We start from the raw sequence: 19,572 nt of genomic DNA, 5'->3' as shown, positions 1-19,572 counted from the left end.
GAATACATAAAAACGACCTGACGACCTTTGTTTTCAACTTGTTGTTGATTAGTCAGTTATTGTATGTTCTTCTCTAGTAATGTTAGTTGCCATGGCCGAGCGCTAGTGTTTATGAGGGATGTAGCATCCTAATTCAGGTTGTTATTTTTGTATTTAGTATGCAGTAAGATTTTGCACTTTATGCAATGCAATGGCAGCCAGTTTAGTCTAATTTGTGTGTGTCTTTGTAAATAAATGGTTCGTTGGACTGCATATACGTGACCACACCTAACACGCGTGTGTTGTTCTTTGTTGGATTTGGTGAGTCTTGATAAGACTTCTATATTTACCCAAGTAGTTATAGAGGGAAGTAAACAACAATGTTTCTGTTCCGGAATGAAAATGTAAATTTATAAACATAGCAGCTACTGAGGGCGCTGTTGAAATCTGAAACCACAACACAATCTGAACGGTTATCTTCATTTTCAAATACTTTCTCCGCCAATGAGGTTATGTTTTTGGTAGCTATGGTTAAAGTTATAAATAGATTGTTCATAATATTTCTAGGTAGGATTCCCTCCTGATATAAACTCGAACCTCTTTCGTTTTGATATAGCTATGGGTATGTTTATTATGGACAACATATAATTTCAAATGTTGTGTGTATGTTTTCATGGTCAGAGGATCCAATAATCAATGAATGAATGAAGGTGTTAATCACATTATGCGTGTGCGTGGGGAAGGGGGTGAGCTGCTAGTTCCTGAATTAGGTTTATTGATTTTTAGTTTGTAAGATACAACAAAATACCACGCAATGAACGTAATATCGTGTTACCATCGCTTTAATGATTGTTCGTCAATTCACCACCGTGATGCCATTCAGTGAGCGGACATATTTGATGTCTAGCCTGCTCCCGAAAGTTCAGTTCAGACTTCACATCTTACGTGAATTCGCAGTACTACCCAAACACACTATAATTATGCAATATTGGGTGAAAATGGTTGAAATTTCGACATGAATTAATGCTGCGTAGTTTGCACAGTAACTACAAGCGAGAGATGACGTTTCCAAAGAATGGATGTTATTTTATTTTATTCATACATACTCATAGTACGGTACAACAACACAAATCACAAAGGAACCGCAAGAAAATACTACAATTATTGTGACAAACTGCTTGTATGAGGTATTGCTGTAAAAAAACAATTTAGGTGACCTTTGGTTACGTACTAGTATTATTCATGTTATGATTTATAGAATGAATGAAACACAGTAATATCTGGGAAAGTCCTAGCTGATTGGAGCTGAAGTACTTAGCTCGAATATACATATCGGTAATAGCTTTCAAATCGTTTGAAATTGTCTTCCAAACACAAGTCCAGAGATAAGCAAGCAGCATGTCACTACAGTTCCGCTATTATTTGTAATTTATATACGAAAATGTATACGAAATATATACGAAACAATGTCAATAATACAAACAGAAAATTCGAGGCATAAGTAAAATGTTTTAGGTATGTATTATTAGTTTCGACCGAACAGAATAAAATATTTACGTACATTGTTGATTTCACCATGAAACAAACATGATTACAAACATGATTACAATCACCCACGATATATACAATATATTATGAAAAGACGTTCGGTTGCGTTTTTTAATAAAACAATGCTGACGTAAAATGAACAGATATTTGTTAAAAATAGAAAATTGGGAATATGACATTAAAATTGTGGAGACATGCGTCAACCCAAAGCATGTTATAATTCACTCGGTATATTGATGTTTTGTATTAAACATCCCATTACACGTACATTCAGACTCGATATAAAACAATGTATTTGTGATTGTAGCTCTTAATTCTTAGGCATACAATTAATACTAAATGTTTCGCATGATATGATTTACAATATACAATAATGTAAAAACAAAACAATGAGAGAACGTGCCATAGTTTGTAGCGGTAATTGTGTAAGTAAATACACATAGCCCTAATTTACAATCATGCTCAACTTGAAAATTTTCTGTTTTTAAGTTATGAACACATTTTCCAAGGGTTCTTACTATTAATACAATAGAACAACAGTAATTTAAACATGTCAACTATTTGATATAAACCACAGTAACAATGATATACTTATACTATTATATATCGGACAAACAAGTAGGAAGTGAAATATATTCACACACCGATTGAGAAGTTTTCACAGAATCGCTACTCCATTTTCAATGAGGTATATTTCCCTTCTTCGACTTTGAGCCTATGACTGATGCAGCGGACACGAGCTACACTTAGTGAATGCTTTCCTGTTTGTAATTGACTTTTCAAAGTGCCACAACTTTTCAATTTGTCACTGGAGCACGCGCCAGTATACCAGTCTTGCATGAAAACATCTGTTACCAACTGATTGAACTTAAAGCGGGAGGGTCGTCACCTGCGCACGCACGGGAATTGAGTCCCAAGCGACGATAACAATACACGCTAAATACGCAAAGGCTCATGGGTAGACGCTTGTGTGTAAACAATGACACGCTATGGCCATCTGACGCATGCGCAGGTGACGACTCCTCCGCTTTATTTAAATGGAGACTAACATAACTATACTAAAACCATACAAATATAAATATTCTTTATACTATTCAAAATACAAATCCATTTTCATCAATTATAAGCACTGCGTTGGTAAGCATTCTCAGCTATTATGTTTTCTAGTAATTCAATAAAACGTGACCAATAATTTATACATTTGTGAGATACCTGACAAAGAGAGCATAACTACCGCATATTTTAAAATATTATGCATTACGACAAATTATTAAATATCCTAAACTGCTATCACTTTTCTCCAAATGGTACAACTACAGCAAAATAATAGTTCCCATTATTGTTAATATAGTTTTCAAAGTATTGGCATAAACATTATTCGGATAATGAAAGTTTTAGATTTTGTGAGCAAACTAGTTTTTTTATTCTCCCAAAGAACATGCAAATCTAAGTAAAACATGCCAACAGTCTATATTAATTGAAGCGGTTGGGAGGGGGTGTTGTCACCTGTTCATATTTACTGTCTGCATATGATTTATTACGTTTTAGTTTGCGTTGTAATGCCCACGTGAGCAGGTGACGACTGTTGAGAACGACTCCTTCGCTTTAGACTTCAAAGCGCGAGGGTCGTCACCTGCGCACGGATGGGAATTAAGTCCCGAGCGACGATAACAACACACGCTAAAGACGCACAGGCTCGTGGGTAGACGCTTGTTTGTAAACAATTACACGCTATGGCCATCTGACGCATGCGTAGGTGACGACCCCCCACGCTTTAATTATACTGACAATAGTATATTCAAACGCACATACTAATGCATGTTAGTAGTCTGTATACTGACTAATAATTTATAATTTTCAATGGCGAGGTTGCATAAGATATAAAGCATTGGTAACGAAATCGTGTTTTTTAAAACTTTTGTTACAAATTACAATACGCGAAAGGAACTATCTTGCAATATTCTTATCCATGGAAAGTGGCACTTGATACATGCGATAAAATGTCATACTTTTACGTGTTGTCATTGTTTTAAGAAAAGTGACGAACTACTCTGCAATTATAGTATAATTATATGATAGTTGTTATTACACGGGGTTTCTGCCCATTTCTATCTCGTTTATTGGCTGTATTTTTTGTTTGTTTTTTTTTGTTTTTTTAAAGAATAGATGATTTTTAAACTGATTGGAAGTAAGGGTGTATATTATAGGATTTATCATGCTGCCCGATAACATTAACGATAACAAGACACTTGCTACATGCTCACTTCTATAGCTATCATTATTAAGTACAACCAAACCATACAATGCAAGTGGGAAATATGATATTATGAACGTAGAAATGAGTTTAGCGGCTACCTTCAATGTTGCAAGGTTGGCTGGTTCGCGGTTTGTTTGTCCATTATTGCCTGCTGCCTTCATAGCTCGTTGAAATGATTCCTCATGTCGTTTGGTCACGCGGTAAATGTAGGAATGTGACACAACTATTGTACACAGTGTTAGAAATATTATGATTACGCCAGTTCTTGATGCGTTTTTCACTTCCTGACTTATGGGTTCTGGATTGCACGCGAGATCCTCCCCGGCCCATGCCTTCCATGTGCCATATCCTATCCCTATAATCCAACTGGCAGTGATCAAAATGAAGATCAATGTTCTCTTGGTGCTTGGTGAAAACTTATCTGATACAGCTATTGCTCTCAAAACACTGATAGATCCCAGAGAAACTATAGTTGTGATAAGCGTGGAGTAAATAATGAATATTTGACAGGTACAAAACGGACCATTTATGTTGATTTCTCCATGTAGAAGACTTTTCACCATAACAAAAAAACGCATCAATGATGTTACGGTACAAACTAACACATATGTTACAGCTAACGACACTAGTTGGATGTTCTGAGGGGTTCTTAGTTTCTTGTTAGTGTAGACAATTTCAAACACTTGAATATTGCCAGCAGTTCCAACCAAAGCAACGATAAGTAACATGCACGCTGATATTATATCGAGAACTTGTTCATATGATTTCACACCAATAATGTCGAGTACTTCTTCAGTTATATTTACATTCGTTACATCGATATCAAAATATGGTTCAGTTGAACTCTGTTCTATATTATCGACAAACGCACCTGTCAAATTCGCTGTAATGATATCGATAAATGTTCCAGTTGAACTTGTTGATATAATGTCAAGAGCTGTATCAGATGTTGACGTTGTTACAACGGTATCGAGAAACTGTTGGGTTGAATTTGTTGCACTTACATCTAGAAATGTTTCAGTCGAATTTTCTGCTATGCCAGGGGAATCCATTAAAGAGAAGATGCGATAATTCACAGACGTATTTCTTGTATACGATGATACCGTGTATGTATAACACAAATTCAATGTGTTGTCGCTAAAAGCTGATGGTGTAGAAGTCAACGCTAATGAAAAAGTAGTCAACAATTTTGTCTGTTTCATCTATAAATGTAAAGGTGATTATGAATCTTGTTGGCTTTATATATATTATTGGTGAATATGTAAATGTAAATTTTCATTATTAGAGCGAATAATAACCAAACTCCCCCCTCCCCACGTGACTAATTACTGGGTGTAGACATTATTATATAACGCTCTACTACAAACTGTTTGCGCCACGGTCAGGGTATTGCTTGTACTCACGCCCTCTAGCGACGACACACTTATATGACGTCACTGGATGGCAAATTGAAAGCGTCGATATTGTTTTTAATTTAGTCCATGTCGATGACTAACAAGTCCTCAACCAAACACATATTTTAACGATATTGTCGTCAACGATATCCGTAATTTTCAAGTCACAGACATGCCCCGTAACTAGAATAAAATAGTGTATTCAGCGTATTGGGCAAGTGTGGGCGTTCTTATTACAACTTGGTATAGCATGACGATGATTACCAAATATTATCTACCATAAATAATATTTTAAAATAGTGGGGGCAACGACTGGATATAACACTATTTGAGGGTCAAAAATAAGTCTTGCGGTACTCTCACTCTCTCAGTGGTTCATGTTATTCATAACGAGATTTTGGCTGCATTTGCATATCAGACCAATCGTCTACGAACTGGTAGAAAGCTCCTTAACCCATTAACTACATTGTCTGAGTTGCCAAAGAAAAACATAAGAACATCATGCAGAGTGGAACTGATATGTATCACTGGTATGTTGGAATATTTAGCGTTTGCAGTTTCAAAAATATAGTTAATTTATATAAACTCGAAATAATTATAATGGATAGAAAGGTGAAGGAAGTGACAAGGATGAATTGGAAGGAAACGGGTCGGAGGATTGGATGGGGATGAGATTCGAATAGATTACATTTAATATTAGCGAGACTGTTTTTTAAAATATATAAATTTGTTCTACTATTATTCTGTTCTCAGCAATGACATGTAATCGCATTGACGGCATTGTGGGACCAATATATTTGGCACGTTCATTTATATCAAATAATGATGATTTGTGGGTTTGTTTTTTGTAATTTATTTTATCACTCATCTGTCTTTTCCTGTTCACGTTGATGGGCATTGTTGCCGCCGAGATACCGCAATAAATTGCCGTAACGCTATTATGAAAAAAAGAAAGGGATTGGTTGATACCGGGGTGGCGCATAACCGGCATAATGAATGGACACATACGTCTATCAAGTTGTTCCAGAAATCGGATATTACTTCTGCCACGTAAACAAAATAAATAAATAAAGGGTGTCATGTGATCAGTTAGTTCATTCAAATTCACTTAACTGTGTGCAAAACAATTATTTATTGGCTACGTAAGGATGTTTTATAGGTAATTGGGATAAGCTTGTTATCGATAATCGAGGTATATCAATAGAGATTACGTAATAATAGAAAAATAGTTATTATGAATATTGGCGATGTTTGACAACCCGGAGGCGCGATACACACACGTTGATTAATAAGTAGTAATAGATCAAAGCGAAGTGAATAGAAATCAAAGCAAAGGTGAAGCATTATGGGGGAAAGAAGTAGTGTAAAAATTAAAGGTCGATTAATTGTGAAGATTACAATGTTTTAAAAAAAAGAAATGGGTTAATGACGTCATATATAATGACGACAACAGTGTAACACAGACTACGAAATTTGTGGCATTTCTTATATGATAAAAATACATAATGAAAAGTTGTCATGGATTACGGATTTTAGTTTGCACATTCGTTATTTCCTTGCCATTAATTAAGGTGTACCAAATTCCAAATTTTGTGCATACCGGAAACCTTATAGAACACTGAGAACGAGTAAAGCAAAATAAACGATGTTTAATTAACTGCGACAGTATAACGATTAAAAGTATGAAAAGTTAATAGTTAAGTTAATTGAACGGTTTCTTTTCATATACAGTGACACACACAGCAACCGAACCGTGGTCATAAAGATAGTATTATATTGATTGTATTTAACTCAGCTTTAAACTTTTAAGTTAATTTCAGTCGTGACTTTACCTGCTGTACTATCCATGTGAAAAGATAAACCAGCGTGGCTGTCAATAAAATGGTCCAAATAATACTACCAAAACATGTTGATGAAAAAGAAGGTGTATTGTACATTCTTAGTGTATAATACGTATTTTAATATAGTCTCGGATTGTATTTTATCATTTTCCATGGTATTTATGTGAAAAGAATATTACTAATAATATTTTAATAAAATGATATATCAGTATACTTTTTATACATATTATTGTATAGTCTATATTTGCAGGTTTGTGTGCCACTTGTTATTTTGGTCTAAAGAGTTTCAAGAATTATGTAGTTATGTCCTCGTTCGCAGTTGGTAGTTTGAAAACAACTAAAATTATCCGCAATTATCCATTTTATATAACATTAGCCTTTGACAGTGAGTGCCATACACGAACTTTGAACGAGCCTGCCGCGAAACTGACGTAATAAAACAAGTCTATTTAATAATGTGAACAGAACTCACATTATTTGACCTTGCAATAACACAATGATATCTCATAAGAGGATGTTGGTGTATTTATCGAGGTTTCTGAGATGCAAACTGTACCAGAACGATTTAATTGTAACTGAAAAGCGTATTGTATTCGAGTGTATGCTAATTTAAATAACCAACTCGTACAGGTGACGTCAATGTGACCACTGCAACAACACGTGAGTTTGAATAACACAACAAGTTTTCACGTGGACATTCATATCACGCTCTCACATTGTTGCATTCGTATAACTGTCATTGTTGAGCAGTTTATTATTAATTATTTGCACAAATCGCTCCTTCGTACTTGTATTAACTCTTAACAACATTTATTAATATAGATCTGTCACCGTAACGCCATAAGTTACAGCGTACCTTAATTTTGTGGTATTTTATGGGGTATTTTTATTCCAACCATAAAAATAAATACGAATTCCAAATATGAAATGATTACGTGTGTAAGCGTTCTCTAATGATAAAAACAAACATGGCTGTCACCAGGGTTTGACTGGACTCCACACAAAAAAGTTTGGTGATTCTGTTCTAAACTTTTTGGATTCGGTATTCCCATGATGTATCATTGGAAGGAAAAGATGTGTAATAATAAGGTAATTACGAGGATACCTCAAAGTATGCACAAAGACAGTACTGCGTGAGTATCGACCGACGCGCACATGAGGTCGACGCAATGGTGTACTGTCTGAGTACTGTCTCATAATCTAATTATTTTAAAAAGAGAATTACAAATCACTAAATGAGTGGATTTATGCATTGTGCAAATTTCAAACGAAATCTACGAATAAACGTTTATCACCCCAATCCTAGATTCTCAAATGTATACCTTACAGAAAGGTGGTACTATTGGAGTAAAGATGAAAATCCACTAATGTGATATTGACTCAACCATTTAGTATATCCACATTTCAAGATTTCAATCAAGGCATTATCACTTTGGTTACCAAAGTATGTTTTTTGATAGAGGTAATTAGGAAAAGATTGCTGTCGTTAATTGAGGTATATCAATAGAGATTACGTAATAATAGAAAAATAATTATTTTGAGTATTGGCGATGTTTGACGTCCCGGAGGCGTGATACACAAACGTTGATTAATAGATGGTAACATATCGAAGCGAAGTGAATAGTAATCGAAGCGAAGTTGATGCATTATGGGAGGCAGAAGTAGTGTACAAATTGTGGATTTTACACAAATTTTAGGATTTTAGTTTGCACATTCGTTGTTTCCTTGACATTAATTAAAGTGTAATAATTTGCAATGTTGTGCATACCGGAAACCTTATAGAACAATGAGAACGAGTAAAGCAAAACAAGCACTGTTTAATTATAAGCACAGTATAACGATTGAAAGTAAGAAAAGTTAATAGTTAAGGAATTGAACGGTTTCTTTTCATATACAGTGACACAGCGGCCGAATCGCGTTCATAAAAATAGTATTGTATTGATTGTATTCAACCCAGCCTTAAACTGTTAAGTTATTTGTTATTTTGAGTCGTGACTTTACCTGTTGCACTTTGTGTTGACTATCCATATAAAAAGATAAACTAGCGTGGCTGTCAATAAAATGGTCCAAATAGTACTGTCAAATCATATTGGTGGACAAGAGGGTTTATTGTACATGCTTAGTGTATAATACGTGTTTTAATATAGTCTCGGATTGTATTTTATCATTTTCCATGTGATTTATGTGAAAACATACTACTAATAATATTTTAATAAAATGATATATCAGTATACACTTTATACATATTATTGTCTAGTCTATATTTGCAGGTTTCTGTGTCACTTGTTATTTTATTCTAAATAGTTCCTAACTATCGAGAATTGTGTCGTCACGTCCTCGTTCGTAGTTGGTTGTTTAAAAACAACTAAAATTATTCCCAGTTATTCATTTTATATAACGTGAACCTTTGACAGTGTGTGTCATACACGAACTTTGAATGAGTCTGTCGCAACACTGGCATAATCAAACAATGCACCACCCGCAATTAAAACCAGCAAACAATCTATTTAATAACAATGATATCTCATAAAAGGATGTTAGTGTGTTTTATCGAGATGCAAACTGTACCGGAACAATGTAATTGTAACATATAAGCGTATTGGACTCGAGTGTATGCTAATTTAACTAAACAACTCATACAGGAGACGTCAATGTGAACACTGCAACAACACGTGAGTTTGTATAACACAACAAGTTTTCACAACATTCATTATTACGTTGTCATATTATAACTGTCATTGATGAGCAGTTTGTTATAAATTATTTGCACAAATCGTGCTTTTATTAAATTTTTCATAACATTTAATCTAATTTTTGTGAAAACAGGATTATAAATCACTAAATGACTGGATGCATGCATTGTGCAAATTGCAAACGAAATGTACGAATACACCTTTAAAAACCCAATCCTAGATTCTCAAATGAATACCTGACAGATAGGTATTACCATTGAAGTCAAGATGAAAACACATTAATGTGATATTCACTCAACCATTTAGTATATCCGCATTTCAAGCTTGCAATCAAAGCATGATCACTTTGGTTACATAAGTATGTTTTATTGATAGAGGTAATTAGGATAGAATTGCTGTCGTTAATTGAGGTATATCAATAGAGATTATGGAATAATGGAAAAATAGTTATTATAAAAAATTGCGATGTTTGACACCCCGAAGGCGCAATGCACAAACCTTGATTGATAAATAGTAACAACTCGAAGTGAAGAGTATAATAATCGAAGCGAAGGTGAGGCATTATGAGAGAAAGACGCAGCGAGAAAATGAAAGATTGATTAACTGTGAAGATTACAATGATTGTAAAAGAAGAAGTTTGTTTATGACGTCATGCGCAATGACGACAACGGTGAAATCAAGATTACGAATTACGAAGTTTCTGGCATTTCTTATATGACAAAAATACTTAGTGAAATGGATTACGGATTTTAGTTTTCTTGCCAGTAATTATGTATGACGTCATACGCAATGACGACAATAGTGAATGAGACAAATGTTGACGAAATATTGTATTAACAAGCTTGAATAACTAACAAACTAAAAAAAACTGACAAAGCAAAGAAAGAAATTATGAGTAGTAAATTGATAAAAGAAATTAGTACTAATAAATAAGTAACGTGTACTTTCCATATGTATGATTGGCTAACTATACGCAAGGGGAGCATCACATTAGCCAATCATACAGATAGAAAATTTAACATTAGCCAATAGTACACAAGGGGAGTATCACATTAGCCAAATAGTCCTCTTGTTCCAATACCACCCGCACATAACCTCCCACTTCAAACTATAACCCTATTCTATGGTCAACTGGCGCACATGTGAATATAAAATAAATGCGATATTTACTATATGGGGCCGCCATCTTGAATACGGCTCGAAACACAAAAAGAGACAAGTTTTGAAAGGTGTTTCTCATATTCCTACAAATACTGAAAAAATACCAATATTTCACAGCCAAACGAACCGTTAGAATAATATTACGCCAACCGCTGACAAAATTAGGTAAACGAAGGATATAGAACATTTTCCCGGGGTCTAACTGTAAGGCCGTCGATGTTTGGCTGTTGAGATGGAATGACAATTCTTGGTTTCAAAAATGTTCTAAGTTCTTCGTGTAAATGTAAATAATTTGAACTGAGTAAAGTGGAAGATTACATAGCAATTGTTTGTTTTCTAGAAAGATTGATGCCTGATAATTCTGATAAGTTTTCTTAATTACGATACTGATTTACATCAATCCCTGTATAAAATAGTAATCACTTTCCACATTCATAACTTTTGTTGACATCTCATATCTATTGTTGGGTGTTTGTTTGTTGTATTACTTGAATATAAGAATATCATTTCTAGCACATTACAAATTCGCAAAGAAATGAAATATTCTTGAGATGGAACTTCATGTATTACAAATGTTTTTTTGTGAGTCTATGATTATCCTATGGCTTTCATGTCAGTAATTTTCGTATTTGTATTTAGCCTTTCGACGACATCCTCTACTCCTGTCTTAACCGTTAAACGGTCCGAGCGCCTGTGAGTAACAGTAAAAGAGTTGTCTTCATGCCGTGACTGTGACCTATGTGCATGAACAAGTAACGTGAATAATTTATTTGCCGAGTCATTTTTATTGCGATATATTAAATGTGCACACTTCTGTTTTTTTAAGGTGTGCAAGAATGAATGAAATTTATTTCACCAAAAAAAAACAAAAAAAAAAACACAGTAAAGGTAGAAGTTGCACAGGTAGTAAATACATTTAAATAAATAAATAATTAAATAAATAAATAAACAAATAAATAAATACATAACGAATCCTACTTAGATAACTTTTCTTTTTTTGGTGGGGATTACAGATATAGTTCATCATAACTAGTCGAGTCCGTAACCCCTGTATATATAATTTCATATTTTAATCACACAAATCTCCAAATAAAGAAAGAAGGAGAAAAAATATTACAAATCAAATTTTTAAGAGATAGTTTTTTTAATTTTGCTTTGAATATATGCCTCTTAGTGATGGTTTTAAATGCATCAGGCAAAGAGTTCCAATGTTTTGTTGCAGAGTATTTAAAACTGCATACTCTGAGGTTAGTATTATATCATATCGGTGAATTTCGTACGGGTTATTGACAGTAGCCGGTATTCCCAAAACCGTGACGAGATAAATGGTTAGATTATGCACCTTCCAATGTGGATTTCAATGCAGTTCTGGTCAACGGTCATGATACATTCGGCAAGCAAATACAAATTGATGATGTGTCGATGAATTGCATGCATTTTGCAGTAGTTTCTAGTTGAAATCGCATGTAACCCTAAGCTTTTTTATGAAAGGCCTCAGTACTCTATATTGTAGTTTTTTATACGGTTTAAGTAGTAGTAAGTATATTTCATTAAATAAGTAAAATAAAGATACGGAACTCATCATCTCAACACACAACTAAATATAATAATTTGTCAAAGTCGTAACAATCTCAGGAATCAGCCCAATTAGTCCCCTCTGGACCACCCCTGTGGAAAATGCCCAGAGTTAAATATACTATTGAAGAGAATATGCATGAGAGGGTCAGTTAGGTCACATGAATATTTCAAAAATTCTGGAATAATCATATCAGGGCCAGCAGATTTATTTTTCTTAAGATTATAAACAGCATTTTATATTTCACTATCTGAAATTGGAGCATTCACTAATAAATTTTGATTATCATCTTGATGTGGTTTCAAATCATTGTTGGTATCGCTACACTTTGTTTTGTACAGGTTTTCAAAGTAGTTTGCCCATTCACCAATCCCCAACTGATTTGCAGTAAAGTCATTAAATGTAATTAGTATAAGGAGACGAAACTAATCCAACTACATGCAGTATATAATCTCACAAGCCAATGTGACTAAATTATCCTCACAAGTGTAAAGCCGCGTAGACTGGCATGTAAGGATAAACGTATATTCACACTTTTCTTAACAAAATCACTCGGAGTTCGGGGACTAATTGGGCTGATTCCTGAGATTGTAAAAACAAGCATACTACGATGGACAATGTTACATAATTTTATAATAAACATCAATACTTAAATATAACACAGAGTTACTCTTGTCGATGGAAAGACCTGTACACCAAATATACTGGTAACGACACAACCTCACGATCAATGTAATAGCTATTTTGTTGTTTCAAGGAAAGAACAGATAATATTGTCCCTGAATTGTCCCAAGAACGAAGACGATAGACTGATGTGGTCCCAAATTATAGCAGAGATATAATATTCTCCGTTCCTGGGGGTACCAGGAATATTATTTGAGTGGTACTATTAACAGTACGAAGCAAATGATAACAGATATACCCATATTATAACGCTTAGGTGTTCTTTTAGGAAAATATCAGGTAAAAAGACGGAAAAAACTACAGGACAGATTTTGAATATATGAAAATAATTTTGTTACCAATTATCGTTTTTCACCTGCAAACAGTATTAAAACTTTGTAGATGTACCAGTCGAGTATTCAGTAACGGCCATTTGACTGATCCGTGCCATTTGTGGGTAGTTTTGACCTTGTACACTCGGTACTTTGTTTTAAAAGTTACAACACGTGTTATTTAACTAATAATGATGTAGTTAAATTCTTTACTCGTTCGGGTATTCAGATCACCAGCGGACGATTTGGTTAAGACGCCAATAAGCTTGTTTTCGAGCAATATAATACGATATTTGCGCGCAATTGGATTGGTTTTGCCCTCTGAACCAAATAACTTGTAACCTGTAATACCGTAGTCAAAATCACAGTCTTTCTTACTCCATGTTTCAAAGTGAAACATTAAATTTGGGAATATACTTCATAAAACCATGAATGCAGTTTAGTTTTGCAGTTCATGTACATTCCATATCACATTTATTACTAAGCTAGGGTCTCGGTCTAGTCCCTACCTTTCACTTGCTTTACTAGTGTCGTGCCATGTTCAGAACAACAATTATTTTCCTACTTTTGTAATAGACTGATTTTGAGTGAAACAATAGTTTTTCTTTAATGTTTTGTTACGTAATTGCCGATATTAATATTCATCTTCTTAAAAGATAATGTGCTGATAAAGCCATCATTGATGATCAATTATTAGGTTATTATGTATGTATTTCCATATGCCCGCTGTTCGACTGATCTCCTACAAATTCACGTGTTTTGTTTTGCCTGAAGTATCTTCACTGAGTTTCATTTTTGTTTGAATAAGATCCGTAAAGGTATCGTGATTACTTGTGTAAACTTTGTTGTTCTTTTTGACATAATTCTGTCACTTTTTGGTTGGTTTTACTTTTTTGTTGTCACTGAGTCTCGCCAGCAGCCAAACCAAGATGGCTGCCATCACGGCGAGCCAACGTGGCAGCCTTTTTCAGTGCGTGACTCGTAAATACGGCATTATGTCAGTCATAGAAGCATATGTTTCAAGTATAATCGAAATTGTTGATGCTCAAAATATTGTTGCTGCGTCTCGAGCAAATGGAATGGTTTTGTGCTTTCTGGACTCGCTAGCATCTGTTGAAAAGGCGTGTATGCATGCATGAGATTGAACCATTGGTTAAACCAGCAACAAAGATAATTTTATCTGGTGTACCACCTTTCATACCGGACTATATCATTGAAGGCGAATTGAAAAAATGTGGTCGAGTGGTTAGCTCAATTAGAGTCATTCCACTCGGCTGTAAAAACCCACGTTTACGACATGTGAAATCATTCCGTACACAGGTATACATGATGTGCGATGAACTTACCGTATATACCTGTCTACGGACGAAATAATATGTCATAAATGCCTCAAAAAAGGACATATACAGCGTAACTGCAGGGAACAAGACACTTTATTAACTGATAATAATAAACGACCAAGCACACGTGGCGATAGAAACGATCAAAACATAAACAAAACTAATACAACTGGTGACAACGAAAAACGTGATGAAAACGATCAATCGAAAACAGCAATCAATATCGACGATGAAAACAACATGGAAATCGATAATACTATAGCAACCTAAGGTAATGATGAAAACGAAACACAAACCGACATAGCGAAAAACCAAAACGATGTTATTGAAGTCACGACACGTCAAGATGCCTTTTATGCAAATAACCTTAATATAGAAAAAAGCCGTTTCTGAAAAAACAGGCAATTATGATGTAACTCAAAATGAATCTGCAGCTGTTTTTAAAAGTGTTCTCGATGACGTCCTTGACAAATCTACTAAACAAGATAAAAACATCGATGAGGAGAGGGTACTACCCCCCCTCAATTTCAACACCTTCGGGTAATACCTTTCTTTCTTCATTCCCTTGCTCTCCTACTACCTTAGTTGATCCCTTTGATCTGCTGCGACTCAACTACCCTTCTGAACAAAATGAAGACGTGGAAGAGCGGGAGTCTGTTGCGTCAGACATTTCTGATCTCTCTCAAATATTACCTGATGATTTGACAACAGTAATAACTTGCCTCTCAGTATCGTCTGGCTTGAAAGGGCCTTTGACAGGATTCACCATGGATACCTAATTAACACCCTCCAAGCCTTTGGTTTTGGAGAGATCAGTTTACCAGTTACATTAAGCTGATCTATACAAATACTCACTTACCAGCCCTATAGATTTCAAACGCGGGATACGACAGGGGTGTTCATTGTCTGGTCAACTATATTCAATCGCAATAGAGCCCCTGTTACATAAAATTAGAACAGAAAACGACATCCGAGGCATTAACATCCGAAACTCCAATGGGAAACGTGTTATTACGACTGCTTATGCGGGTGATGTGAGCTTATTTCTCACTCAAAATGACGATTTTGCCAAGCTGGACAAATGGTTACGCGTGTATCAAAATGCGAGTAATTCGCGTGTCAATTTTCGGAAATCAAAAGGCCTTTGGGTTGGAAGATGGAAACAACGTATTGATCTTCCCCTTGGTATTTAATGGTGTAACGACGGTTTGAAGATCTTGGGCATTTTTCTTAGAAACGACAACACATTTCTAATTTCTAAAAAACTGGGTAGATATTGTTGAAAAAACTGAAAGAAAATTTGAAATGGTGGTCACGTTATGCCCAAGCAATGTCCTACAGAGGGCGCACTTTAGTTATCAACCAACTTGTTTTATTCGTTTGTTTGTTCATGTCCACTAACGGATACAGTTGAAAAATTGCAAACTATACTGCTAAACCTTTTCTGGCAAGGACGTCATGGGTTTCGTCAGTTTCTGTGTATATGATACCGAGTGAGGGCGGTCATGGTTTAATACTCGCATACTAGCTTTTCGTCTCCAATATATCCAGAGATACCTTTATTCTGGGTCAAAACATCCATGTTTCACCTTCACGGATTATTTTTTTAAACTATTCATGGATTGAATTATAATAAACAACTGTTTATTATTGATATTCCTGTTTTCAACACTGTTATTCCTGATTTTTACTACAGTCTCATAAACGCATGGTCATCAATTAACACAATTAGAAAGGAAGAACCAGACACATACCGGGATATTTCCCAGGAACCACTTTTCTTTAATCCACTTGTTTTACATCCAGTTCAAAACAGACCGCTTGACCTCTTTCATTCCGCCAGTCTGGAATTACAAAAATCGGCGATATGGTGGAAACAACTGGTTGGAAATTGACAAACTCCACGAAATCGTTCCTATCTATTCGAAACGAGTTCTTGCTATAGCTCTAGATTTGATAAGAAAAGCTATACCCCAAACGTGGATAACCATTATTAATCAATCTCCTCCTTCTGACGACATATGTATTAAATATCGCGACTACTCTCTTGAACTTGTTTACCGAGATGATGATAATGACATCCTTTTAAATTGTGCTATAATATATAAACAAGAAAAAGGTGATATTTATAAATTCCTCACAAGAAAAAATTACTATATAAATTTTGCAACACGCCATGAAACTGTGTGGGAAAAACATCTTGGCTCTACATTCAACTGAAAAGCCCACTACTACTTCGAATTGCTGACTTTTTTAAAAAATATAAATATAAATTGTATATTATTTTAACTGAGAATAAATACAAATATCATGTATGTATTGCCTGTGGGAATGTACTTTAGTCCAGGAGTTTTGATAATTATTTCGACAAATACATGCTCTATTCCTGATCTGATCAACGAGTAAATTATTATAGTAGTTGGACTAAAAACTATTTGTGTACATGCGCTGGTGTTTGACCTTGCCTTCATTTAAATATAGATATCTACGCAGATGGCATGCAGTATTTAAAGAATTTGAGATTTCTGATGGTATTTTTGACAAAAGTTTTCCTCGCATACAGAATCTATTTACTAAGATATTGCAAAATAATTTTGATAGGAATGTGAAATGTATGATAACATACACTGAAATAGACTGGCGCAGTCGGGCGATTATTTTGTTTTTGTAGTTTAAATAAAATAAAAAATTCACGAAATCCCCTGTGACTGTGAAATCACCATGACTGGTTTTTCCTGCATAGCCCTCTATCGGCACTGCAGGAACCCTTCGATTTTTTCAACGGGTAATTCTGTTAATGAGTGTTCTAATTGACAATCATCTAAGCCAATCACAACGTCTTTCCAACTGACCTATGACCGAGAAGACGTCGGCTGATTGTAGCAGCCGATTTTTTTTTTAATTCTACTAGTACGATTTACTTTTTTACACATTGTGATGAATTAGAAACGACGACTACGACAAACTCGAATTTCAACGTGCCGCCATGTTGGGTCTGCAGTGTGACCTTTACCATGTTGACCTCATTATGCACTTATTTCCTCAATATAATATGTGCATTCATGAATATTTAATAGCAATTAATTTCTTGCAGAATAAATTAGTCGGGCTGATTTCGCGCTACCGCCTCCATTTTGCGATTTTTGTTATTTTATTTAAACTACAAAAATTAATCTCCCGACTGTGCCAGTCTAACACTGAAACTGTCTACATCCAATACTGTATTGAATATGATAAATGTGTGTAAGGATTTTCTCCAGGAACTAACGTTAACTACAAATAGCAACTGCATATATTTAGATTTTTGAAGAAAATAACACGAGCACAAATCTGCAAAAGAACAATATCGCAATATATTGTGTTTGCTATTAAACACAAAATATGCGGAGAATAACATGTACGTTACTGAATCGTACGTTACCGTGATAGCAAACTGGTGATTAACTAAAACAGTTATTATGCTTCAAGCTTATTACAAGATTTCTGTCCGGCATTCAACGAAGGCATCAACATGAAACCAATTAAAACAATAAGACATGCGTTTTGATATAGCTGAAATGTACGTTACTGGATAAAAAACATATATAAGTATATATATTTTCTAACTGTGAAAGCGACACAAAATCAATGACTAAATCACTGTACGTCGATAATACACCCCCACACAAAACCATGATTTCTGAATCTCGTTCGGATTAATTGAGTTCGACCATATCCATAATACTTGACCCTTAATAAGATAATCCAGCGCATATAGTAAATATAGCACACACACACCTTGACCACGACCACGTGTAAGCAGCTGTATGTTTTCACATTTCGAGCACAATTTGGGATTTTGACATTATATATGGGTGTGAGGTTTTGAATGCCCCTGAATGACGCTTTACATTTGGCATATTTATTCAACTACGTATATTCTGACATGATTTCGTCACCCAGGGTATGTTGACCTCGTCCGATGCATGATGGGTATTCTGTAGCACAAAATGCAGCTTTTGCCAGGGATTATAATACAAGATATTTTATGGTCACTGAGTTCCAATGCTGATGACTTAGTTTCCAAATAACCCATCCAACCAGGATAGTACGCGATGTATGTTGAGTGATATGTATATGTATTGCCACTTATTCATTGGTACCATACATATATTTTGTTATAGATTACTCTATTATAGAACACAGCGTGTTAGGCTGTTTTCACTGAAGTCGGTGAATGTCAATTCTGTTTCGAGTTGTGTGTAACAGTTGAATTCGACAATTTTATAAATGGATAGCTCTCCGCAAACTGTCGACAGCACGCCGTTTATGGGCGAAGAGGGGCTTGCAGGGGAAGACAATTCAAATGTTGAGCGGATAACCGATTTCCTCACAGAAGAGAACGAAGACGGAGGTAATAAACTATACAACAGGTGAGCGACAACTAATACGGTGATTCACATATATGCCCAATACGGCGTGACGGCGCAACTGTAGTTAGGAATTTGACGGGAAGTTAATTCAGTCTTAGCATCAAACACGGAGGGTCTATGGCATCGTAGGTTACAGCATCTTCGACGATCATAAAACAATCGTACATAAGCCAAGAATAATTGCTGTTTGTTTCAAAACTCATTCCACTAGGGTAAAAAAAAATCCAAAAAAAATCTAATAAAATAAAACAGATTTATGTTATTTCTCGCCAGTATTTAATTATACAGAAATATCCGTTGTCAATGATATCATAGATGTACACACTTCAAGTTGAATTGTAGACCGCGGACCTCTCAATTTAGCCATGGGAGTCTA

The 19,572-nt window shown here is 35.0% G+C and overlaps 1 long non-coding RNA gene across 1 annotated transcript in view; it reads left to right on the top strand.

The window, feature by feature from the left end:
* Nucleotides 1-19,196, top strand: part of LOC144345875 (uncharacterized) — a 28,583-nt gene extending 9,387 nt beyond the window's left edge. Inside the window, exon 2 of the long non-coding RNA XR_013419415.2 lies at nt 18,948-19,196. This is a non-coding gene — a long non-coding RNA (uncharacterized LOC144345875). The remainder of the gene's footprint in view (nt 1-18,947) is intronic.
* Nucleotides 19,197-19,572: the final 376 nt, after the last annotated feature.

Source organism: Saccoglossus kowalevskii, chromosome 15 (assembly GCF_978046115.1).
Source record: "Saccoglossus kowalevskii chromosome 15, keSacKowa6.1, whole genome shotgun sequence".
Classification (NCBI taxonomy): domain Eukaryota; kingdom Metazoa; phylum Hemichordata; class Enteropneusta; family Harrimaniidae; genus Saccoglossus; species Saccoglossus kowalevskii.
This window is presented reverse-complemented; position numbering and strand designations above follow the sequence as displayed.